The sequence below is a fragment of the Rhododendron vialii genome, chromosome 13a (genome assembly GCF_030253575.1).
Source record: "Rhododendron vialii isolate Sample 1 chromosome 13a, ASM3025357v1".
NCBI lineage: Eukaryota > Viridiplantae > Streptophyta > Magnoliopsida > Ericales > Ericaceae > Rhododendron > Rhododendron vialii.
In genome coordinates this window covers 24,136,136-24,162,819 of record NC_080569.1, presented here as the reverse complement: position 1 = coordinate 24,162,819, position 26,684 = coordinate 24,136,136, and the positions used below count along the sequence as shown (strand labels likewise).

At 39.0% G+C, this 26,684-nt stretch overlaps 1 protein-coding gene and 1 long non-coding RNA gene across 2 annotated transcripts in view; one reads left to right on the top strand and one right to left on the bottom strand.

Annotated features, from left to right (window-relative positions):
* Window positions 1-26,684, top strand: part of LOC131313100 (G-type lectin S-receptor-like serine/threonine-protein kinase RKS1) — a 110,116-nt gene that overhangs the window by 13,608 nt on the left and 69,824 nt on the right. The window lies entirely within an intron of this gene.
* Window positions 15,753-18,601, bottom strand: LOC131313118 (uncharacterized). Its single transcript, XR_009196073.1, has 2 exons — window positions 18,130-18,601; window positions 15,753-17,196 (listed from the first exon to the last, which is right to left on the bottom strand). It is a non-coding gene; the product is annotated as an uncharacterized LOC131313118 (long non-coding RNA).

Here is a 26,684-nt window from a genome sequence, read left to right as displayed (position 1 = left end):
TATGAGCTGCCTCCTATGGCCTTAATATTGTATTACTACGACTTCGCCTCATATAGTGATTCCTCGTACGTATGACACAAAACGAGATTCATCACGGTCTTATTTTACGATTCGAATCCTTCATCTTGTAGGTTTTGATGTGTTTAACATATATGTAAAAAATCAAGTTCACTAAAGTTTGGTAAAAGCTCAGTCACATCATATTTGTCTGAAGTGAAATAAACGCTAAAGAATCTGATCAGCTCTATTTCTCTTTGTGACAAATATGATTCGTTCAACAGACACCAAAGTCTAATGAAATCATCAATTTTTCGCATCAACCTTAAATGCACCAAAACTTACAAAATGAACTGTTTGGATCGTCAAATAGACCCACTGGTGCCCAAAGTAGTGGCTAGTGCCCTTCTTTAAGCAAAAAATGAACAGCACCAAAATCGGACAACACCAAACAAGAAAGCAAAATCAAAATTTATTCAAATTCAAGACGAGGACTCAAAATTTGGTTTAGCATTTTTCCTTTACGAATGCTGCTTCAGATGAATGGGTGCAACCTAAAAAAGATACGTTTTGGCTTAGCATTTTTTCTTTAACGTATCCTTGTTAAGGAGTGTACCTTAATAAGGACATGTTTCTCGAAAACGAAAAATGTTAGAGATTGAAAACTCTGGCGCAGGCACTTGTTCCTAGTTCCTATTCAACAAGAAAATTGTTTCCTAACATCCACACCAACATTCCCTATCAATTCTTGTCCTAATTAGAAGGGCAAAAGGGCATGTGGAAATGCAAAAGGGTACATAGCGGTACATGACTGTAGCTTATACGTACTATTGACTGCAGCAAAATAGCACCCCTAACAAGCGGCGCAAGACCTTTGGTCTCTGCTTGAAGACAATATCAAAAAGTCGAAACCTGTAAATTTTTTATTTACATTATCTCCAATTAATTCTCGATTTGTTGGATCTTTTGATTTTAACAATGCTTTGAATTCAATTTTCAAAACTGATAATTTTGTTTTTAGGAGCATTTGTTGGTTGAAAATGTCTAATGCTGTATGTTAGTAGGAAGCTTCTTTGACCTATGAAAACTGGTAGTGACATGGTTTAAAGTCTAAACTTTAGAGAAACTCACCTAGATTGGGTTTTATAATTGGGTTATATATATATACTAGTGGATGCCGCGCAACTCATTCTAAACGCAGTTTAAATGAAGTATCAAACTCCATTTTTATTATAGATTCGGGCACAAATCTCATGGACAACGCTGTCCCAGAAAGGGAATCAGTGAAGGAGTTAGAGAAATCAAGAATAAACCTCACTTATAATGCCACCGCTAAAGCTGTGCACTCCGCCAAAGGTAAATCAACATAGAGAGAGGTCGTGAAACTTGCCTGCTTCTAATGTAGAAAGAATTTGGAAAAAAAATGGTAATGATATAACTTTTTCATAAGAGTTATCAACCCTCCTTTACTGAACAAAATAAACGTTTACAGTGAATAAGCTTTCCCACCATTAAAGCTAAAAAGAAAAGGAAACAAAACTCAAAATTAGAACAAGTAGTGAGATAAATAAAGAGATCGATCGAACATGAGGTTCAACTAATTAATAAGTCGAAGATGCTATAGATAACACAATAGTTGTTCATTCGGAGTGGTGGTTTGCGGATTTGGTGTGGAATAGCCAACATTGGTAAACACAGACGGGTAAATGAGAGAGGAATGATCTGGGTAAATACTTTGGTCAATTTGAAATCAATTATTATAGATGCCCAAATCATGGAATCAATTAATTATGACATTTTTTGGCCAATAAAATTTGAACTTAAACTTATTTAGGAGGTCTAAATTGAAATTTCCTTATTACGTACTCTATAATGTAGATGCCCAAATCATGGAATCAATTATGGCATTTCTTTGGCCAATAAAATTAAACTTAAACTTATTTAGGAAGCCATATAGGATATAAAATTAGTACTGAATTAGGTTTAGGAAAAGGGAACAAATTAAATCAAAACCAATTGGGAAAAAAGGGGGATATGTTTAGTTTCTCCCATATGAGGGAAACGTGTAAATTTTAAAAAGAAATCCTCTTAATGCTAGCAAAACGTTTACATTATTGTAGGTTTATACATTAGAAAATATTCATTCAATCAGACGACTATAAAGTTAATATGAAGCACGATCAAATGGTTATAGAGACTGTTCTATTCGTATGCATAGACATTTTGATTAAAAACCACTCTGTTTTATAATATATATTTGCTTGGCCATCTCCAACCCTTGACCTTTTTATTCATCAGATTTGAGTAAAAAAATTGGCCAAAAGTTTTGATTTTGTTATAAACTTAAGACAAATATAAAAGAAACTTGCATAAAAATAAAACAAATATTGAACACAATCATATTCTCATTAACTTCTTTCAGGCTCCGTTCCAGAACACCTTCTTAAAAAATAAGTACTTATTTCACATTTTAAAACTAAAAAATAATGTAAATGAAAAATAATTTTTCAATTTTTTTTGCACCGTATTAAAGACCTTAATGAGATCTATCAAACAAGATCTATATATATTGATCGAAAAATTATTTGCGTAAGTACATAATTTTTGAGTTTGAAATTGCCTTCCTTAAAAATAAGGGCTTAATTGCAAAAATACCTCCTAAACTATCAATTTTTGGTAACTTCACCCCCTTAAGTTTAAATTCGAGCAACTTCACCACCTTAACTACCAAAATCGAGCAACTACACCCCCTCCCCCATTCTCCGTTAAAAAAATTGACGGAGAGCAACAAAATTACGTACTTACCCTTTTTTTTTTTAAAAATACGTTTATATCTCTTCTCTCTCCCTTCCTTCGATATTTTTCATCTTTTCTTCTCTCTCTCTTCTCTTCCGCCTCTATCTCCCTCCCCTTCCAGAAACCCACCCAACGTAGTTCTCCTCGTTCCCCTCTCCTCCCTCCAGACGACGGCGACGACGGCCTGCACGACGCCGACGCCAACCTAATTCCCCAGTGATCGACAACGACGACCTGCTTTTTCACCATCCATAAGTTCTCTGTTTAGTTAAGTTGGTTTAGGGAAAAATAATTGGGTGTTTTGATGTTTATTGACATGCATAAGGGCTAAAAAATTATTTATTGTTGTTTCTTGTTTTCGAATTTAATAAGCCCTAAATCTCTAAGTTGAATATGTGATCTAGAATTCATTTGATGCTTCTGGTTTCTCTTCCGAATATTGAGTATTTTTGGTTTCTGAGGGTGATTTCTTGTACATAGTTCAGTTGTACATAGTTCAGTTCATTCTTGGTTTTAATTCTGATCGATTTTTCTGTAACTGATTCCTCATTCACTTGCGGTCAAAATATTAACATCATCGACCAGGAATTCGTCCTAAAATTAATCAGGTTTCTGTCTTTAAAATAGTTAGAAGTCAAGGAAAAGTGAACTTTCTAATCATACTAAAACTTGGGTAATTTTGTGGCTTAATTGTGAAAACACCCCATGCATCCGGGTAAAAAATCAGTCCGATTGTTGTTTGTTGTTTTCTAATTTAATAAGCCCTAAATTTTTGAGATCTTAATAATAAAAAATAGATTTTCCCTACAAATCTGCAGGTTTGAGAGATTTGGCTTAAAAGAATTGGGGATTGGGCATTGGGGATTAGGGATTACGGCTAATATAGTAAATTAGGGCTTACAAAGGTTGTATTCAGTTGAGGGATTTAAAATTCCTGTCGTTTAATAGTAGAATATTGTTAATATATAAAGTAGGGTTTTAAAAAGTTGTATTCAGTTAAGGGATTAAAAAATTCTTGGGTAAAATACCAGGACACCCCTCGAACTATTCATGTTTGTCTCGCTCACTCCCTCATAGAATTTTGCCTACGGCCAGCCCCTTGTGCAAAGTTTTTTTGTCCTGTACACCCCTTCTGTTAGGGTTCCGTCTATATATGTTAAAATTTTGAACAAAATTATTACAAAAATAATAAAATGTTCCTATATTGCCCCTAATATTTGCCCCACCCTTCCAACCTCCTCCGACCTCCACCCTTCCAACCTCCTTGCCAACAGCTCCACCCTCACCATCCTCCACTCCCTCTCCCTCCAGCTCATCACCTTTCGATCTCCTCCCACTCCTCTCTATCCCCCTTCCTCACCTCCCTCCATTGGTCGCCCCACTCCAGTTGAAACTTGGAAGGAGAGAGAGAGAGAAGAAAGAAAAACCCATTCCCGAAACTACAAAAACCCATCCCCACAGAAGAACAACCTAAATCTCCCACAGCAACGACGACGACCATCATTAAATCGATCCTCTCCCGGTACAAGTCGAGCACCGCGCCGTCGTCCTCCTCCTCCTCCGAATGGCCGGCGCTGTATGCGGCAGTGGCGCTGGGGGCTGTGTTGGGGCTGCTCTCGATGGCCGCCACGCTAGTCGTGGCGGTACCGGCCACCCTAGTGGCATCGATAAGCGTGTTGGTCATGCTGGCCTTCTGCGGGAAGCCGCGGCGGGCGCTGGTGGTGGAGGGGAAGGAGCTAACGACAGAGATCACCGGGTTTGTGCTCAAGATCTTGATCAAGGAAGGGAATTTCGTAGCAGCTATTTGCGCGGTGGTGGCGTACTTCGTGCTTATTAGGAGGAGGAGAGATGAAATTGGGGATGCTTCTTGATTTTGGGAATTTGAGTGGGTTTTGCTCTGTTTGGTGAAAATTTTGGGGAGATTCAAGGAGATGAGAGAAAGAAGTGAGGAGTGTAATCGCAGCAAAGAAGTGTGGTGGTGGATAGCAGTGGTGGTCGGAAAGATGCGCAGAAGAGGTGGAGGTGGATGGCGTTAATGGTGGTGGGGATTTCAATTGACACAGAGAGAGAAGTGAGAGAGAGAAGTGAGGAATGACTGTGGTGGGTATATATGTGTAAGGGCAATTTGGTCTTTCCATTAATTCCATCCAACGGCGTTACCCCCTCCAAATGGAAACTTTGCTCAGGGGATCTGGCCGTAGGCAAAATTCTATTAGGGAGTTAGCGAGACAAACGGAAATAGTTCGAGGGATGTCTCGGTATTTAACCCAAAATTCTTCTGTTGTAGTAGTAGAGTAAATTATTGTTGTTCATTCTTGGTTAGGATTTTTAGAATGAAAGAGAGAAACAGTTACTAAATTTTTTTCTTTTCATTGTTATTGAGCTCTTGTAAGCATTTTACTGTCTATGATTCTTGGAATGGAACCAATAGTAGAGGAATGGTTTAAGTAGTCAAGTTCTAGATTCCAGATTAACTTTCATATTGATTGAATTCTATCCCCTTGGTCATGTTTTCTTTCTAACTTACATCCTCCAACTTTTTCATTTTCGTTTCTCTAATGGGAATTCCGCAATGATAATAATTTTTTTTCTTAGTTTTTTTTCACGATCGAAAGTAAAAAAGTCATTTTCATGGTAGGCAATATTATAAGCCATATTATGAGCCTCAATTTCATGGTATGAATGGGTGGAATAGTTTACAAATTTAGTAGTAGTATTATGTATGAATGAAAGTTTGAAAAGGTGCATGTACATGTGTGTAAATGTAGGGATGGAGGAGATCTACAAGGATAGGGAATGCTATTTTTTGGAGTCAACCAGTAGGGTCATCTGCATCATCTTGTGGGAGTGGCAGTACCACTGGCACTGCAATAATGCCAAGCACTGGCCCCAGACAGTTATCCTAAGGAGAATCATCAACCCCAGGCAGTACCTAGAAGTCTAACACTTGAAAACCAAATTTAGTAGTATTTTGGAACCTTATTGACTTATTAGTAGTCTTTTGGAACCTTTATCTTAGTTTGGCAACAATAGTTGTAACCTTATATCGACTTATTTGAAAGTACTCATTTGGTATCTGCAAATGGCAGTGCAGAAATTATAGGCAAACAATGCTCTTCTTAATGTAATGAATGGGTACTATGTATTGATCTTTTGTGGGTATCTTTTGTTGATAATTTGTTATGTTTTGGAATCAATGGAATTGTGTCCTTCAGTATTTCTGGGGTGCCTTTTGGGAATTATGGACTGAATGTGTAATTTGAAAACATAATGTGTAATCTAGAAATACATTTGTGTAATATGCAGGCTTTGAAGCTTAAAAAGAGCAGGGTTTGGTGGTTAGAAACACCAAGGTTATGGTGTTAAAAAAAAGAGTTTTTTAGCTTCAAAGCTGCAGGGCATTGTGGTTCAAAACTGCAATTTTTGGACAGTTTTTGAAGTTTCAAATGTGCTATTTTTGGACCTCAAAAAGAGCAGATTTTTGTGCCAAAAAAGAGCAGGTTTTTTTTTGTAATGCATAACTGCAGTTTTTTGTGCTTAAAAAGAGCAGGTTTTTGTTCATGCTTGGATAGTGTAAATATCTTATTTGCATCATTTGGAGTTGGCGTATTTAGGATATGATCCAAGTCCGAGTCTCTATTTAGTATTCGAGCTTAGGGAACCGATGTTTGGAGGGGTGTTGGAAAGTGTGTTTTTAATGTTGTGAGGTGGTTTGGGAGTGTTATGGATGTGTTAGAAATGGTTGGAAGCGGATCCGGGGGATGCAGATCAAGAACCAAATTCTACCCAGTTGCTACCCGTAGTGCAAAAAAAGCCCTACCCGTAGCCAGAGATCAGAATCTATACAATGTTTTTCATTTTGGATAGCTACCTGTAGCCTAAAAAATGCCCTACCCATAGCCGCTAGAAAATTTTGAAAAAAAAAAGAAAAAAGATTGTGGTGTTCACCAACGAGCCATAAGTCCCCACCGTGGAGGATGAGCAGCCAACCACTTCGGAGGAGGATGAGGAAGATGACAAGGAGAGTGAGTGAGTAGTTGAGGGGGAGGTGGTAGTCGTAGTAATAATATTAGGACTCAAATTAGTAGTTTCTATTTCTTTCTTTGTAGCTTTGTCGTTCGGACTAAATATTTTCGTGACCTTGAAAAATAGCATAAAATCTCTTGGATTCAATGATTAATATTTACAAAGACTTATTGAGCTAAATACATGCTTTAACGGATTTATTTAGATGAAATTTTGAGTCACAGGTTGAAGAAACGATTGACAGGCCGGCTATCTAAACAGAAGGGGTTGACAACCGGAGTGCACCGGTTGATAGGCCGAAAGTCCGATAATTTGTTTGTTTTTTTTTTTGGTAACTATCTGGGTGTTGGAGAGGAAATGGAGGACGAGGAGAAGGAGGAGGACAAATTAATCAGTTTCAATAGGAGGAGTAAGGTTTAGTGTTTTCTGGTGATGTTACGGAGGTGCGGAGGAGAGGAAAGGAGAGAGAGAGACCAAGTATGCAGAGAAAGAGAGAGAAAATTTTATCCGGTGTAGAGGTGTGCAGGAGAAAGTTTTTAAAAAGGGTGTAAGGGCATTTTTGTACATTGATTTACTTTTCCATCCAATTTTAAAATTTTCCATCCAAATTTATAACAGAATTGGACGGAAAATGGAGGAGGGGGTGAAGTTGCTCGAGTTTGGTAGTTAAGGGGGTGAGGTTGCTTGAATTTAAACTTAAAGGGTTGCAATTGCCAAAAAGTAATAGTTTAGGAGGTGTTCTTGCAATTAAGCTAAAAATAAATACCTATTTACCTTTCGGGAAGGGGGCCTGAGTGTCTCTTTCTTTCTTCTCTTATGTATATAGGAAGAGAGGGGAAGCCATGGGGATCACTCAAAGTCCTGTCTCCTCATTAAACCACATTGATGATTTTCCTAACCAGAAGACTATTATTACAACCACCTTTGTGTGGTCAGCCAAAAACATGTCACTTTCACAACAAATTTTGATATTGACGACTCTAATGACTATCATCAAATCATTTCTGAAATTTCCACTTTTATCCCGGACATCTTCCTAGGAAAAAGGATATATACACGGTAAAGCATTTAAAATATTATCACTGAATTTAAGTAAAGGAGGAACAAAAGGCATTTAGATTTTATGGAATCTTACCGTTAAAAATTTGGTGAAGGAATTTATGTTGGCTGATTCTCCCTTGATTTGATGATATATTTGGTTCTCCCTTTCTTTGATATATCAATTTGCTGAAAGGGTTGGAGCAACAGCATTTTACCCATTTGGGCACCAAATTTGAATTTGATTAAACATTTGATGAAGAGTTGGAGATGGCCTCAAACCAACCAACCTAGCTAGCTATCATTGGGAGAATAATAACTTCTTGCACTATTGCCAGCCAAGTTTTGTTTACCTAGTCATTTAGTGATATTTTCAAAAACTCCCTGGAACTCTCATTCAAATGTCTCATAAGCAGCTAAACTTGACAAATTTTCAATTGAACAGTTGGAGTTGTGAAAAAAAGATTCAATTAAATCCCTCCATGAACCTCCGTCAACAATTAGACATGATCGATCCTTCGATGAGGAGATACAATTCCCCAAAGTAAGGGGCCCCAGGACAACTCTAGCTAACAACATTCACAAGCCCAACTTCAAACCTGTCGATAGAACCTGCAATAAGAGGGCGCACGTCATTCAAAGGATGTGGCCAGGACTTGTTCCTGGTCAATATGGACCTCCTGCTCCTAGAACATTCAAAGGATTAGCTCAAGTACCATTGATATTGGAAGGCTGTACATCGTAAATGGAAAACACTAATGATACATGGTTGGAAGCCAACAGGATTTTGCTTCTTTTGTGAAAAAATAGCATATAGTGTTAGGCTTGTGCAATTTTTAGCAGAAGAGGCCAAAAATGAAATATTTAATCAAATTACTACGGACTTAAGCAATTACCGTCAACTTGTTGACGGTAGTCTTCCTGGTGGTGGGATATTGAAAATGTTTACTTGTTGACGTAATGATCGAGAAGAACAGTAATTAACCAGTAAAAAGCCTAGGAAAACTATTGTTTTGGAACCCATATTGCTCAGTACTAGAAGACTAGTGACTACTCTTTCAATTAATTTACACAAATTAAGATCGAATGAGAATATTTAAGTACAGTTTTGGTGCCTGTACTGTTTCTATAGACCTAAAGAGAACAAGTGCATGAATTTGAATAGAAATTGAATCATTGGTTTGGTTATTGGCTTTTCGGATCAATCACGGGCACGAATTCTTTCATGGACTTCATAATTGTGTTATGGTATTCGTCACTGGCTGTCTATTACATGGACTAATTTATTGCATATATGGAAAATGAAAGGATGTTCAAGTCTTTGCTGTTACTGTGAAAGATGAGTGATGAGCTGCAGTACTAGAGTGAGGAGCTGGCTCCCTATCTAGCCGGACGGTCTGTCTTTAATCACGTATGCATAGTCGTAGAGTTCACGCTTCCCAAGACTCCAATATTAACTAATAACAAGGGTTAAGAATATATACCAGTACTACCATAATATTAATACCAATCCAATTTAGGACACACCTAATCATGGTGCATGTATATGCATGCTCATCAATACAGTTTAAATTAATTTGTTCCCCGGCCTGTTGTTTTCTTGAAACTTTGGGGCCCATTTTGCCATCCCATATATGACACTCTCCACTGGCTAATTGTCATGGGATGACTTGCCTTAGTCTAAATCTCTTTTTAAGGCTACCCCTCCTGTACCAATCAAAAATGACATAGGGAGAGGATCGACTAGTACTCTTCCAAATAGTAAGACAATTCGATTGGCAAAGAAACAAAAAGATTCTTGCTCAATTTACAACTAAGATCAAGAACAATACACTGTTACAGTTGTTTCTCAAGTGCATTAAAAATTTAGGTAATGCAGATTTTCGATAATTAACTTCTTTTTCTAACAAATTCTCATACAAAACTCCTGCAAATAAACTAACTGTCGCAGAACAACTACATACTTTAGCAACTTAGAGAAATCCTTCTGGGCTTACTAAGGGAGGATTGACATTGTCTGTACATGTAAGCGATGGAGTAAGTATATTGTGAAGATTGCCCTGATCTAACTATGATGTTGGATAGCTTTGTTTAGGGTTGTTTTCATAGTTCTGCAGGCAATCAATGGTGGCTCCCACGGATTGGGGTGGCTAGATTGTGTTTATTTTTCTTTACTTCAATGGGTTTTCAGACTTTTCATGTTTTCCTTCCATGTGATCCGATCCTCTTTTCCTTACTTCGGATTCTGCTCTAATTTTTTGTGTGGGGTGATTTGGTAATGTTGCTTGGCTAGCTTTTTGCTCGACAATGACATGAATCCTAAAATTTCAGGCTTCGGGTTGGCAAGAATGTTTAGAGATGATCAGCCTGGAGAAAATACAAATAGGGTTCTTGGAACTTAATGAGTACATGCTGTTCATCTCTCCCCCTCATTATTCTTATCGATAGTTCATTTCATTTGATGCATTTCCATTTCATTATGTTGTATGTAGTGGCTATATGCATGTCTCCGGAGAATGCAATAGATGGGCTCTTCTCTGTGAAATCTGATGTCTTTAGCTTCGGTGTGTTGGTTTTGGAGATTGTGAGTGGCAAGAACAGAGGATTAATTTACCATCATGACCTCAACCTTTTGGGACATGTGAGTGTTATTTTTCTTTCTCCAATAAAAAAAAGAAACATTTTCATTATGTTTGAGAATAATTCCATTAATTGTTATTTGCTTTAGGCATGGAAACAATGGAACGCAGGAAAACCCTTGAATCTAGCGCATATGCTTTGATGGAGAGTCGATTCCCACACCAGAAGTGGTAAGATGTATCCAAATGGCCCTCTTGTGTGTTCAAGACCATCCTGAAGATAGACCGACCATGTCAACTATTTTGTTAATGTTAGATAATGAAAACGCAATCCTGCCACCTCCTAAACAACCTGGATTTTACGTTGTAAAGTTTACTCTGGAGACAAATTCCTCGTCAAATGGTATATATCCTCTCGCCTCAAATGAAGTAACAATATCATTGTTTCGTGCTAGATAGATGGGGTCGTTGTCCCTAAACCTTGTAAAGAAACTTTTACATAAATTGTTCTTCAGTACTACTTGTCCAACTATACTTACTGATGTCGTTTCTTGCCCGTGCTATTGTCGTGCCGGTGCCACAATACTATAGCCAACAATAGTTTGGCAAAAACAATCTGTTTAACTCGCATAATTTTGGTTGTTCCAAAGAAAGAACAAAAAGAAAAGTCACCTTTGAAGGCTCTGAATCCATACTCATCTTGGCCTTTTCACTTAAAGATTGCGAGAAACTGTTGCTTATCTATCTCCCGTTCTCCCTTGACATTATCTTAATTTATATTAGCACAGTGTATTCAAATTACCGAGGTTCTAGCTCATTAATTGATATATACTTCATTCATTGACAACTCCCGTTCTGCTAGACCTGTCCAACTCCAAGCCTTCTCTCTCTCTCTCTCTCTCTCTCTCTCTCACACAGAATGATAAGAGCTTGCAGCTATTGTTGTTCAATTGAACAAAGACATGCCTAGTAGGGCCCCCATTAACAACCGTGACATCTTCATTACATAACGAAGCAAACAGTAATTAGAGATGGGTCAATTTTTTTCTTTATTTACTGGATTTCTGATGCACACTTCCAATATTTCAATGCACTACATATTCGAACACAAGTTTTGCAAATACTATCACACTTTCAAAACCTTATCGACAGCTTAATGGGTTATTTTATCATCTTCCGTATTACCATAATCTTAAGTAAGATATACAATTGTGTGATACTTTCGATCTTGGAGGGTACGTTATACACGGTGCCAAATCCACCTTCACCAAGCTTGTTGGCCAACGAAAAATTTCCTGTGGCTGAGACAATGATGCTTAGGTCAAAATATGGTAATTCTGAAGTTGTGCCACTCTCATCAAAGTGTTTTCCCATTGAAGAGGCTTCAAGGGATGTTGCACTGTCGGGACTAAATACTAAATTTTGTTGTTCTCTCTTATTCCTGTCATTGAGTAAAATGCAAGTTAGGCAACACTAAGGTTTACTCCTGAGATTTTACACACTAAGGGTTACTCCGGAGACAGATTCTTTGTCAACTGGTATATATCCTCTCGCTTCAAATGAAGTAATAATATTATCAATGTTTCATGCTAGATAGAAGAGATTGTTGTCCTTAAACCTAGTAAAGAAACTTTTACATAAATTGTTCTTTAGGACTACTTGTCCCACTATAGTTACTCATGTCGTTCCTTGACGGTGTTTTTTTCATACCCGTGCTTTTTCAGTGCTATTGCCGTGCCTGTGCCACATTTTTTGAAAACCACACACCAACGATACCCACCAAGAGTGATTGGCGACACGCTTTCTTCACTGACTTGATTGATTAATTTGGTTTGTAAAGAATACATTCACCAACATATAGAGAGAAGGGTTTAGAGAGAGAAAATTTGTTTCAGTGGTTGCCCCAACCAAATACCTTAATCTCTTCATTGGAATCTATTTCTCTTCCTTTTCTTGGCGCAAACGTGTAATATGAGTGCTTAACATTAAAAATCTAATTTTTCCTTTTCATAGGACAAGAGTTTTTAACTTGGAAGCCGTTAAAAATTTGTGCATGAATGGTGCCAATACACGAAGTGATAGATTACTTTCAGTACTTCTAGTTTTTCTCTACGACCCCAAAATTTGTTGTTAGTTTCATTATGTTTTTGATACAACAGTTGGCCTCTTACCCATGGTTTTAAATGGCAATAGCAAATCGCATATCCATAAAGGTAGCAAACCGCGTAGAATGTATCGAATGATACGTAACGAGAATCAAGTGTAGCGGCTGTGGATTTTTTGGAAATATTTTTGGCGCCAAAACACTTGAAGCGTCATAGCGGTCTAGTACCGGCCATAGCGGCTATGACCCAAGCAAAAAACCAGATACAAAGCCATGGAATCGAAAATTGACCAATACGGATATGAACTTTGCTAGCAATGGTATATCAGGGAATAACGGCATCAAAGGGCTAAAGAACCGCTACATAGAGGCTGATATCTATGTCTTACATTCCGGTTTGGCTCAATGTCAGTAGCTTGCACTCAACAGGCTAAATCAATGAACACTAACTTATTACGGAACAAAATCACCATGCCTTGGTTGCGAATAAGTGTTCTAGGGTAACTAAATCTGAATGACACTTTATCCCGATCTATGTGGGATTATCTTTCATTGTATTCTCTGGATCAGTTACTACTCTTGAATTGAGTAAGCACACCGGAACTTACAAAATAAACGATTCGGATTGTCAAATGAACATGTGATCTGTCTTATTTTGCATCAGACGAGGAAGCATCACGTGATCTGTCTCATTTTGCATCAAGCAGTGGCTGGTGCTCTTCTTTAAATCGAAAAATGAACAGCACCAAGATCGGACAACACCAAACAAGAAAGCAAAATCAAAGTGTATCTAAATTGAAGACTCATGTCGGGCAAAAGAAACAATTAAAAGTCATAACCTGCATGTTTTGGTTTAGCATTACTTCTTTAACAAATGCTGCTTCAGATTAATGTGTGCAACCTAACTTAAGGAGTGTACCTTAACAAGGATACATTTCTCAAAAACCAAGAAGTTAAAGAAGTTAAAGATAGAAGACTCTGCCATGGCACTTATTCTAAGTTTCTATTCAACAAGAAAATTGTATTCAAACATCCACATTCACTGTCAGTTCTTGCCCTAATTAGAGGGCGAGGGCCAAACGGGCATGTGGAGCAGTAAACGTAACAGCTAGGTAGCGGTACATGACCGCAGCTGAGACTACTGACCACGGCCAAATCGCGCTACCAGGCGGTTGAAGACTAGGAGGCTTCTTTGACCACCTATGAAACACCACTACAATAAATCATAAAGATCACAACTATTTGCCGTGATTGTAAGTTTTTCATCACGCTCGCGTAGTGGATCTAGGTGTGATTGTAAGTCACTCTCTTTTATTATGGTTATAAACCGTGATTGAAAGAGATAAACAATCACTACCAAAATGCGTAATTGTTTCTCTTTTATTACGGTTACAAGCCGTGATTGTTTCTCTTTTTTGGGTGTGATTGTATATCATTTTAGATCACAATCTATAACCATGATTGAAAATTCAAATGATCACATCATAAACTGAGATCGAAAATCATTGCGCGTGATCTTTTCTTTGTATCTACTAGAACATCTTTTCTTGTCATTGCCAAGTTTCAAACTTATGCACCCTTTGTTGATTTCATAAGCCTTTACCACTAAGCTAGTCAAGAACTTCTGTTACATTAGGAAAACAAAAAATATTTATACTTACTTCCTAAAGTGAGAACTTTTTTTTCCCTTAAAATTTGCTGAATTTTTTAAAATGCAATTAACATGATATTAAAATATATAAAAATGCATATATAAACATTGTTTAAAAAAATTTAAAAATATGACAACAGATCTTTTGTCAATCAAAATTAGTTGTTGGTCACCAAAGGATTTTCTTGGGGTGAAAATTTTAGTTTTAACCAATAAATTTAGTAGACAATAGTATTTTTTTGGTATAGTGTGCGCTTTGTATTTTTATGAAAATTATCACAACCTGCAGATTGTAACATTATAGATAAACTTTATATATATATATATATATATATATATATATATATATATATATATATAAAATAAACTAACCATTTCACATCGATTTTGTGTTTATATTGAATTTCAATTTCAACTTCAATGGTGGCTTCCCAATTGGATTTTAATCCTTTTCAGACAAGGATAAGCCATAATAATATAATTGTTTTTCTTACCTAATGTGTCAAACAATTGGAAGACATCCGAAATAACTAAATTTCACTACTACAATAGACCATAAAGATCACAGCTCGCCCACGTAAACATCGAGCACTAGTGGAACAACCCGCTTGTCGTCGAAGAAACAACTGGGCACTGGTAGAACCCAGTCGTGGGATTTGTCTTCTCTCTCTCTCTCTCTTTGGGCCTGAAGATGAAGATGAAACGTAAAGATTTTTTGGGGTGAGTGTAATTAGGGCTAATCTTTTTACTTTTTGTAAAAAAAAAAGAGAGAGGGCTTCTTCCAAGCCGGCCTAGTTTTGTACCTCTCTACCTGTGCAGGTCCCGCCCGTGTCTAACTATACCCCTGTAAACCCTGTTTTATGTAATCTGACTAAAACACCCCGCTCGTCTTCATCCCCAATCATCCAACGACGAACTCCTCCCAAATCCCTTCGCTTCCCAACTCGGCCTCTCCCTCTCCGACTCAGAGCTCTAAGAAACCACTTACGAAGTTCACTCACTTACATCTCTCAGTCGCAAAGGGTGTCACCGGTGGCAAAGAGATTGTTGTTGATGCCGTCGCTGCAGAGATCGCTGACGAAACTGAAGAAGTCGACGACGGAGAAATTGACAAGCTATACGTTGGGATGAAGAAGTCGGCGATGTCGGCAACAAAAGGTTTGGGGAAATCATAACCATTCACCCCTTGATCGCACAAATCAGGATCTAAACCTTTTACCTTGGCTGCACAAATCCAGACCTGTGACCAGAAGCTTCATCGGTTCATCTATGTCTATTACAAAGTGCTAAGGAGGAGTTTGGTTTTGTCAAGATATGGGTCGTCTTACTTTTCCTTGTGAAGAAGAATATTTTCTCTCTCTAACATCCTTCATCAGATCAATGAAATTGGAGAGTTAATTAATTCAAGGAAGAATTTTTGATAAGTCCATTATAGCATATTTCTAACCCACCCAGTCCACTTCTAAAGTTTCTAACACCTCTAGTCCACTAAAAATTTCAATGACAAAAATAACCTATATAAAAGAAACAAGGGCCTTGTTTGGCTAATACAAAAAATACATTTTTTCATTTTTTTCCATTTTATTGCAACCACATAACCACCACCACCACCACCATCATAATGACCACCACCACGTCGCCGCCACCACCACTCCTCCACCACCTCCATCACCACCACCACCACCACCACCACTCCATCACCATCACCGCCACCAACACCACTGAAATTATCTGATGCACTACAAAGTCCCAGAGGGGGGGTGAATGGGACGACCGATTTAAATTAACTCAACCTCCAACTTAAACAATTCAAGTTACTATCCAAACTCCATGCCAATGCTATCCAAATTAATAATATAAGTTAAGAGCAATTATTCTAAAGAACGCAAATACCGAGATATACGTGGAAACTACTTAGGGTCAATCACACCCTAAGCTTAAAACCACGGCCTAACTACCAAAGTTGCTATAGATCAAAAGGTTTACAAAGTGCTAAGAGAGGAATAACAACTTTACCCCAAAAGCTTATCCTAACTCCACCACTTTGATGTAGCTCCCCGAACTCCTTCTTGATCCCATAGCCACCACGAGTCCAACGCCTCGATCTCTGTTCACCACGGCTCCGGTATCATCCGGCCAAGTAGTATCATAGGCATGAAAGTATGGATTTTGTAAAGTGAAGATTTTTATGCAAAAGAATCAAACTAGAGAGAATACATGAATCAAGAAAGTATTTCTCTAGATTGAACAAAGATGATTGAATGCTAGATTCAAATCATCCAAATGCAAATGAAAGCACAAGAGCAAAAGAGATAATGTTTTCTCTCTCTAAAGTGGGCTATTGTTATCTCTTCTTGCCCTAGAAAAATGAAAATCAAGCTTATATATGGCCAAGCAAGAAAAATCCTGGAGAGCCCTCTAAAGGCGCTCTTAGCACGCGTACAAGGGCCTTACTCGGCTAAGGCACTACTAAGGCTCTCTTAACACGCGTGCAAGGGCCTTAGTCTGGTAAGGCGCTGCTAAGGCGCTGCTAAGGCGCAAGCACTTAAAAAGGCCTTAGACAAAATTTCCCTTCAAATAAAACATGGCCAATAATATAAGGTTAGTGCATAAATGATATTTCATAAAAGATTAAGACACCGAATAGCTTTAATGATGCATGGAAAAATATTAAGCTAAATGCACATGAGATGCATATACCTTTCCAAGCAAAATGCACGGCACGGCCTTCGTGATCAACTCTTGAACCAACGGGCGGAGTATCTAATCTAGACAAAATAAAATCACCTCCCAACCCAAATGGAAAAAGAATAAATACAGACTCCAACGGTTTGTCGCATCCGGAAATCGCCAATTACATTAACAATCTCCCCCTTTGGCATTTCCGGGACAAAACCGTTCCAACAAAAACTCATTACAAGGAAACAAATTCTAGAATGCTAGAGAACCATCTAAAAACTCTAACAACCTAGAAACCAAAAGCTTCCATATAAATCAAAATGATCCTGCAAAAGATAACTCAACCAAAGCAACAAGCATGCATAGATATATGACAGCAGTAAGGATTTAGCGCAACGGAAATCAAATTACCAAGAGAAGCTATCATATTTAAAGCAATGCTAATGGAAGAGAAAGAGCAATATAGGCATTTAAGGTAGAGATAAAACGACCTTAGCCACGGCCGCGCATATTAACATAAACCATATGCCCTACCATGGGCACCAACAAGCAACATAGCAAACGTCCCAGTAAGTCTAACTAACCTCTCCCCCTTTTTGTCACGGAAAGGCAAAAGGCCACACAAAAATGGAGAAGAGCCAATAAAGCAAGAGGATGTTTTCAAGTCTCCAATGAAGACTAAAAGAAGAAAACTATCCAACTACGATACTTTCCTCCTTTTTTTTTTTTTTTTTGAAACCAACACACAAGAAAGGACCACAAAGGCCCAACATTCCCCATGTCACCAAATATTAACTCCCCCTCACTAAATGCCTACACAAAATGAACACACACGCAATCACAAGGCATTATAAACCGGGCACGCACAAAATACAAATTTCCAAAATATCAAACCCAAGCATACCCAAGCTTAAGGTGAGAAATTGCTCGATAAATGGGCTTTTAAACTCAAGGGTACCAAGGATATATAACAAAGAGCAAATCATTCAATGCTACTATCCAAACCACAAGCAATGAACTAATTATTAAAACCCATTGAGTCCAGATCCGAGAGATTAACAACTTTCACACAGATTTTCAGCTTTTTGAGAATAGATATCCGTATACGAAGCACGAGCTTCATCATTAACAAAGAACTTGTAACCGACTCGGGACTCGGAGGGTTGGGTCCACGGTTTCGGAGCAGCACGAGATGAGGAACCACCAGCCATGGCAGAAAAAGGCTGTGATTTCTAAGAGAATGGGATGAGAACACTTACCGAAAGGTGAATACATCACCCAAAGCAGAGATGAGGCCCTAGATGAGAAGCCCTTAACAGATACGAACAACGGCCATAGAGCTCCTTAAGGACCTTAACCCATCTGAAAACCCTAGTGAGAGAAGTGGATAAGGTTCAAATGAATTAAAATAATCGGCTGGAAAATATATACCCAGGCAATGTACGCGCACTACTGAGGCGCTGTAAACACGCGAGAAAGGGCGCCGAAGGAGATGAGATTCTCTACGGTTGTGCGAAGGGAGAACACGGACAGGTGGGGCGAGATGAACGACTGTGATAAGCTGATTTTGGACGCGCCACGAACACCCTATAAATTCGCGACCTAGTGCGGTAAAAATGCTACAAGTTGGCAAACACTCAATAAACGCCCCTACTCTCTGAACCTTGTCCAATCTTTTTCCTGCTGAAGAGGGCAACTGCGCTACTAAAGCCCTGTTGAGGCCCGTACTCTCTGAATCTCCCAAAATTATAGTGAATCAGGCCCTTACTCTCTGAATCTCCCAAAATTATAGTGAATCAAAAACCTGCTAGGATGGGCAGCCACCCAACTAAGGCTTTCTAAAGGCTCCCGCTCTCTGAATTCTCAAACACAACAGGAGTAAAATGAATGCCTAGCCCAAAATTTAGTTAAGGCACAAAAAACAGAAATAACAGGAAATACTTGAACTAATTACTCCCCCTCACATCAATGCTCCCCCTTACTAAAATGCCCAAATAAAATATGATCATGCAAGCATCCAAAAGCATTCTAAAAATCAAGCACACACAGAAAATAGAAATTTCCAAAGTATCATGCTCAAGTATAACATGGAATTTCATTGAAATTGAGAGAGAAGCAATAATGACACCAAAATGATAACATAAAGCTTAAACATAACAGGAATATATTTTAAAGAGAATCATGTTTTTCAACAGAATTTCATGCTCTATGCTATCAAAGTGAACAAGTGAACTCTGTGAGGGTGGTGCGAGGCCCTTAAAAATGCCAAGGAATACTCAATATAATTCCCAAGGAGAATTCACACAAGGTTGATGAAAGAAGTCAAACCATAAGTCGTTTGGACCTAAAGACTTCACGCACAAATCCCATATCGCATTCTTATGGACCCAAGTGACTCACACACCTAGGATAGTGCAATGATTAGGTAGCCATTCGCCCGAGGTGCGAGATCTCATAAAGGAAAGGAGGTGCACTAGAGCAACAACCCCAAGTCTAGAATTGCATAAATAACGGAGGTGCACTAGAGCAACAACCCCAAAACTAGAACAGCATCATTTTTTTTAATTTTTTTTTTCAATTTTTTTTTGTATATATCATTTTTTTTTTTTACTACAAATGAAAGACAATAAGCAATAATCTCACTCTTTTATGCACCAAGGGAAGCTTTCACACTAATTCCTAGGCGGTCACTGGAGTAGAATCAATGGGGGAAAGCATCTAAAGGTAAACCTCAAACATTTGGTCAATCTAAGATCAAGACAAATAGAATTCAACCAAGAATCAAATCGAGAACCCTTAGACACCAAAAGGACTAAGCCCCAAGAGAGAGTGTACAAATAGTAGAGAGCATGAGATTCAAATGACATAATGAAACTCTTCACAATATAGGCAATTATGCATAGTTTTATGGGCTCATGAAGCGTCATCAAAGCTCAAAGCTCAATTCACATGAAAAGCCAAACTTATCCTTAAAACATGATACAAGGAGTATAGTCAACAAAAGCAAGCAATCATGCAGACAAGCAAGCACAGTCAAAAACAAAATGGAAAGTGATGCAGTCTAAAAACTAATGCAACAAACATAAGAAAAAATAAATAGACACGAAGATAAAAATGAAGAACGCGCATGTTTACTCTAAACACGTGTATGAAATGAACCACGCAAGAGTGACATGCAAACTACAACCAAACTTAAGCAAGAGGAGTAGAGCCCCTAAACTCCTTAGGAGTATCTAGAGGTTGAACAACACAAGAAACATGATCAACTTTCTTCCACACTTGATTAAGTTTGTTATGAACAAGAGATGCACCATTCATGTCCTTAGCAAGCAGAGTCAACTTATTGATCTCTTCTATAATATAAGAGGATTGAGTAGCAAGGCGATTCAATTGAGTAAGAAAGCTGCTATTCAGAGCCTTATGATGCACGAGAGTGGTATTTCGAGGTCTTCCCACATTGGTTTGACCAAGGACTACGCTTCGAGGAATAAAATGCTTTTGAGGTCTTTGAGTTTGACCTTAATTTCTTTTGAAGTTCTCTCCTCAAACGATGACAATTAGGACGAATGTGACCCTCAACACCACAATGGTGACACGTAAGCACTCTCTTCTTAAGAAACTCATTTATTATAGGTTTTGAGTTGATAGATGAATGTGAATTTGCTACGACCTTAGTACTCACGAGTGTTTCATTCACACAAGACTTAGCGTTGCTAGAAGAGGAATGATTCATTATAGTTTTAGCACTCACAAACGTGATTTTCTTCTTAGGCTCACTAGACTCCTATTTAAAGGAAGGTGGATCTATGAAACCTAGACCACTCTTGTCTCTAAATGTGCGTGTCATCTCAGCAATCCTAGAGGCTCCACAATCATTTCTCTTAATAGCTTCACTTGCCTCACTAAGGTCTCTTTCAAGCTCACAAATCCTAGACTTAGCTTTCTCAAGTTCTCTCAATCCTTCTAACCTCTCTTTCTCTACAATGGCAAATTTATCGACTAATTTGGCATTATACTTCTTAAGCTCATCTAATTCTTGAGATGTATTGGTTAGATCTTCCCTAAGGGACATTTTCTCTTTCTCCACTATCTTAAGGCTAGTTTCCAACTCTTTCTTTCTCTTTCCTTGTTTCATAAAGTCTTCATACATTAGGTCATAGGCCTCATGAATGGATTCTATCTCAAATTCCTCTCCTTCATTATCAACATTTCTAGCTATCTTCATTTCGGCACTAGACTTATCACTCTCAATGCTCTCAAGACTAGAAGAGGAGGAAATGGACAAGAGTTTAGGAGAAATAGGTGAGTCAACGGTAGCCACTAGCACGGAGGCACTAGAATTCCATTCACCTCCTATTTGAAAACCACTCTCACTATCATCATCTCCACTATCATCATCCCACGTGACTTTAAGACCCTTTTTCATCTTTTTCTTGAGGGTGTTAGCGCACTCGGATTGAATATGCCCAAAACCATGACATTCATGACCTTGGATTCCTTGTGGCTTTCTAGACTTGTCAAACGATGGCCTCTTATCATCATTTCCTAGAGTGTTTTTCATAAGATTAGACGAAGGTTTATGGGACTTACCTGGGTTGTTCCTTCTATTAAAAAACTTCTTAAATTTTTTAGCAAATTTAGTAATCTCTTCATCACTCAAATCATCATCATCTTCACAAGTCTCTGAGGTGTCCTCATGGGCGGACTTAAAAGCTATACCGGTACTAGACTTAGAGGGTTTGAAATCGGAGAGGTGGTTAATCTCAAAGATTTGAAGTTTTCCTACAAGCTCGGCAAAGGTCAAATTGTCAACATCTGGACGCTCTTCTATGGCAGTGACCTTAACCCTAAACCTCTCGGGAAGAGACCTAAGGATTTTGCGACATAGTTTGAGATCGGAGAGAGGTTCACCTAGACTATGAAAAGTGTTAACAATTTCGGTTAGCCTAGAGATGAAACTATCAAAGTTTTCCTCGTCATGCATTTTAAGTTGCTCAAATTTCGTGGTGCACATTTGAAGCTTAGACACTCTAACTGTCTCTATTCCCTCATGAGATGTACGAAGTATTTCCCAAGCCTCTTTGGCCGTGACACAAGAGGAAATACGTGTGACTTCGTTTCTAGACATAGCACCAAAGATGGCACCTAAAGCACGGGCATTAGCCTCACAACTTGTATTATCACTAGAATTCCACTCGGACTCCTTTTTCGCTCTAATCACCTTAGTGGTGGCATCCTCGATTGTAGGTTCTTCGTAACCATACAGAACAGACCTCCAAACCCTAATGCCTTGAGATATTAAAAGATTTTTCATTTTTGTTTTCCAAAGAGCATAGTCACTTCCATCAAAATAAGGTGGTCAAAAATTAGAAGCACCCTCCATCAGGGAATCTCTATCCATAGTGCAAAAGCCGGATCTACTCAGGCAATTATACCAACAAAGAGCAGCCCGCTCTCATTTCAATTGAAATTATCTGATGCACTACAAAGTCCCAGAGGGGGGGTGAATGGGACGACCGATTTAAATTAACTCAACCACCAACTTAAACAATTCAAGCTACTATCCAAACTCCATGCCAATGCTATCCAAATTAATAATATAAGTTAAGAGCAATTATTCTAAAGAACGCAAACACCGAGATATACGTGGAAACTACTTAGGGTCAATCACACCCTAAGCATAAAACCACGGCCTAACTACCAAAGTTGCTATAGATCAAAAGGTTTACAAAGTGCTAAGAGAGGAATAACAACTTTACCCCAAAAGCTTATCCTAACTCCACCACTTTGATGTAGCTCCCCGAACTCCTTCTTGATCCCATAGCCACCACGAGTCCAACGCCTCGATCTCCGTTCACCACGGCTCCGATATCATCCAGCCAAGTAGTATTATAGGCATGAAAGTATGGATTTTGTAAAGTGAAGATTTTTATGCAAAAGAATCAAACTAGAGAGAATACATGAATCAAGAAAGTATTTCTCTAGATTGAACAAAGATGATTGAATGCTAGATTCAAATCATCCAAATGCAAATGAAAGCACAAGAGCAAAAGAGATAATGTTTTCTCTCTCTAAAGTGGGCTATTGTTATCTCTTCTTGCCCTAGGAAAATGAAAATCAAGCTTATATATGGCCAAGCAAGAAAAATCTTGGAGAGCCCTCTAAAGGCGCTCTTAGCACGCGTACAAGGGCCTTACTCGACTAAGGCACTACTAAGGCTCTCTTAACATGCGTGCAAGGGCCTTAGTTTGGTAAGGCGCTGCTAAGGCGCTGCTAAGGCGCAAACACTTAAAAAGGCCTTAGACAAAATTTCCCTTCAAATAAAACAAGGCCAATAATATAAGGTTAGTGCATAAATGATATTTCATAAAAGATTAAGACACCGAATAGCTTTAATGATGCATGGAAAAATATTAAGCTAAATGCACATGAGATGCATATACCTTTCCAAGCAAAATGCACGACACGGCCTTCGTGATCAACTCTTGAACCAACGGGCGGAGTATCTAATCTAGACAAAATAAAATCATCTCCCAACCCAAATGGAAAAAGAATAAATACAGACTCCAACGGTTTGTCGCATCCGGAAATCGCCAATTACATTAACAACCACAACCACTACGCCCCCACCACCACCTCCACCACCAATCTGCCGCCGCTGCCGCTACCACCACCACCACGCCACCGCCGCGACCACCAGCACAACGCCGCCACCTCCACCACAATTACCACCACCACCAAACCGCCACCCCACCACCATTCCAACACCACCACCATCGCCACCGCTATCACTCCACCACCACACCACGACCACCACAATGTCGCCGCCACCACCACCACAACGCCACCACCTCCACCATAATTACCACCACAACCACCATCACCACTACCGCCGCCGCCACCATCATTACTCCACCACCACCACCGAAATGACAACCACCATGCTGCCACCACAACCACCACCACTCCACCACCACCACCACCCCCACCACGACGAAGACGCCACTACCAGCACAATGACCACCACCATGCCGCCACTACCACCACCACCACCACCACTACCACCGCCACCACAATGACGACCACCATGCCACCGCCACCATCACTACTGCCCCCACCACCACTACTCCACCATCACCAACACTACCACCACGCCGCTGCCATCACTCCACCACCACCACTTCTTCTTTGGTAAGTCACATTCCTTTTGGGTCACACTTGCTTTTCTGATGTCTCATTGGCGTTAGTGTTTTAAGAAAATAATTTGCAGTTTAAAAGTGCAAATTTGCAGTTTAAATTTTCATTGGTGTTAGTGTTTATTTAATAATTTGCAGTCAAAATTTGTGTGTAGACTACAAATTTGCACTATTAGACTGCAAAATTTAACGAAAGTGTATTTATTTGCAGTCTAAAAGTACTATAAATTTGCAGTCTAAATTTTCTAAGGCATTGGTGTTCAATTAACAAATTTACAGTTTAAAACTACAAATTTGCAGTCTAAATTTTTGTCTAGACTGCAAATTTGCACTTTTAGATTGCAAAGTTTATGAAAGTGCATTTATTTGCAGTCTAAATTTTTTTTGGCATTGGTGTTCATTTAACAAATTTGCAGTCTAAATTCTCATTGGCGTTAGTGTTCAGTTAATAATTTACAGTCTAAATTTTTGTATAGACTGCAAATTTACACTTTTAGACTGCAAAGTTTACGAAAGTGTAAATTTGCAGTCTAAATTCTCATTAGTGTTAGTGTTCATTTAATAATTTGTAGTCACAATTTGTACGTATTGCTAATTTACACTTTTAGACCATTAAATTTATGAAAGTGCCTTTATTTGCTGTCTAAAAATGCAAATTTGCAGTCTAAATTTTTTTTGGCATTGATGTTCATTTAACAATTTGCAGTCTAAAAGTGCAAATTTATAATCTAAATTCTCATTGGTGTTAGTATTTATTTAACAATTTGCAGCCTAAAATTGTATGTAGACTGCAAATTTTGCACTTTTAGACTGCAAAATTTTCAAAAGTGCGTTTATTTGCAGTCTAAATTTTCTCTGGTGTTGGTGTTCAATTAACAAATTGGCAGTCTAAAAGTGCAAATTTGCCGTCTAAATTCTCATTGCCGTTACGTTCATCTAATAATTTGCAGTCTAAATTTTTGTGTAGACTGCAAATTTAAACTTTTAGACTACAAAGTTTATGAAAGTGCCTTTATTTGTATTCTAAAAGTGCAAATTTGCAATCTAAATTTTCTCTTTGCAGTCTAAAATCTCATTGGCGTTAGTGTTCATTTAATAATTTGCAGTCTAAATTTGTGTGTAGACTGCAAATTTGTACTTTTATCCTGCAAAGTTTATGAAAGTGCCTTTATTTGCAGTCTAAAATTATAAATTTGCAGTCTAAATTTTCTCTGGCATTGGTGTTCAATCAACAAATTTGCAGTCTAAAAGTGCAAATTTGCAGTCTAAATTCTCATTAGTGTTAGTGGTCGTTTAATAATTTGCAGTCTAAATTTTTGTGTCATTAGCGTTAGTGTTCGTTTAATAATTTGTAGTCTAAATTTTTGTGTAGACTGCAAATTTACACTTTTAGACTGCAAAGTTTACGAAAGTGCCTTAATTTGCAATCTAAATTTTTTCTGGGGTTGGTGTTCGTTTAACAAATTTTCAATCTAAAAGTGCAAATTTACAGTCTAAATTCTCATTAGCTTTTGTGTTCATTTAATAATTTGCAATCTAAATTTTTGTGTAGACTGTAAATTTACACTTTTAGACTGCAAAGTTTACGAAAGTGCCTTTATTTGCAGTCTAAAAGTGTAAATTTGTAGTCTAAATTTTCTCTGGCGTTGGTGTTTAATTAATAAATTTGCAGTCTAAAAGTACAAATTTGCAATCTAAATTGTCATGGGCGTTAGTGTTCGTTTAATAATTTGCAATCTAAAAGTGTAAATTTGCAGTCTAAATATATAACGAAAAGTATGTATAGTGCATTTGGTCATTGTGGTGGTGGCGTGGTGGTGGTGGTCATCGTGGTGGTAGTGGTGGAGGTGGTGGTCGGGGCGGGGTGGTAGTGGAGGTGGTGGTTGTGGTGGAGGTAATTATGGTGGAGGTTGCGCCATTGTGGCGGCGGCGGCGGCGTGATGGTTGAGGTGGTGGTGGGGGCGTGATGGTGATAGAAGTGGTGGGAATGGTGGAGCAGTGGTGGTGGTGGAGATGGTGGTGGGGGCATGGCGGTGGTGCTGGCGGCACCGTTGTGGTGGTGTTAGAGGCGGCGGAGGTGGCGGCGCTGTTGTGGTGGTGGTAGCGGCATTGTGGTGGTAGGGGGGGCATGGTAGTGGTCGAGGTGGTGGGGGTAGTGGTGGAGATGATGGTGGGGGCGTGGTTGTGGTGGTGGTGGAGTGGTGGTGGTAATTATAGTGGAGGTTCCGGCAATGTGGTGGTGGTGGCAGCGGCATGGTGGTTGAGGTGGCGGTGAGGGCGTGGTGGTGGTGGCGGCGTCGTGTTGGTGTGGTGGTGGGGTTGGGGGCATGGTGGTGGTGGAGTGGCGGTGGTGGCTGCGGCATTGTGGTGGTGGTGGTGGTCGGGGCGTGGTGGTGGTGGAGCGGTGGTGGTGGTGTAGATGGTGGTTAGGGCAGCATTGTGGTGGTGGTGGCGGCGGCCTGTTGGTTGTGGTGGAGGTGGTGGTGGTGGAGCGGTGGTAATTGTGGTGGAGGTTGCGGCATTGTGGTGATGGTGGTGGTAGTGGTGGCGGCGGCGGCGACGTAGTGGTTGAGGTGGTAGCGGGGGCGGCGTTGTGGTGACGGTGGTGGTGGTGGTGG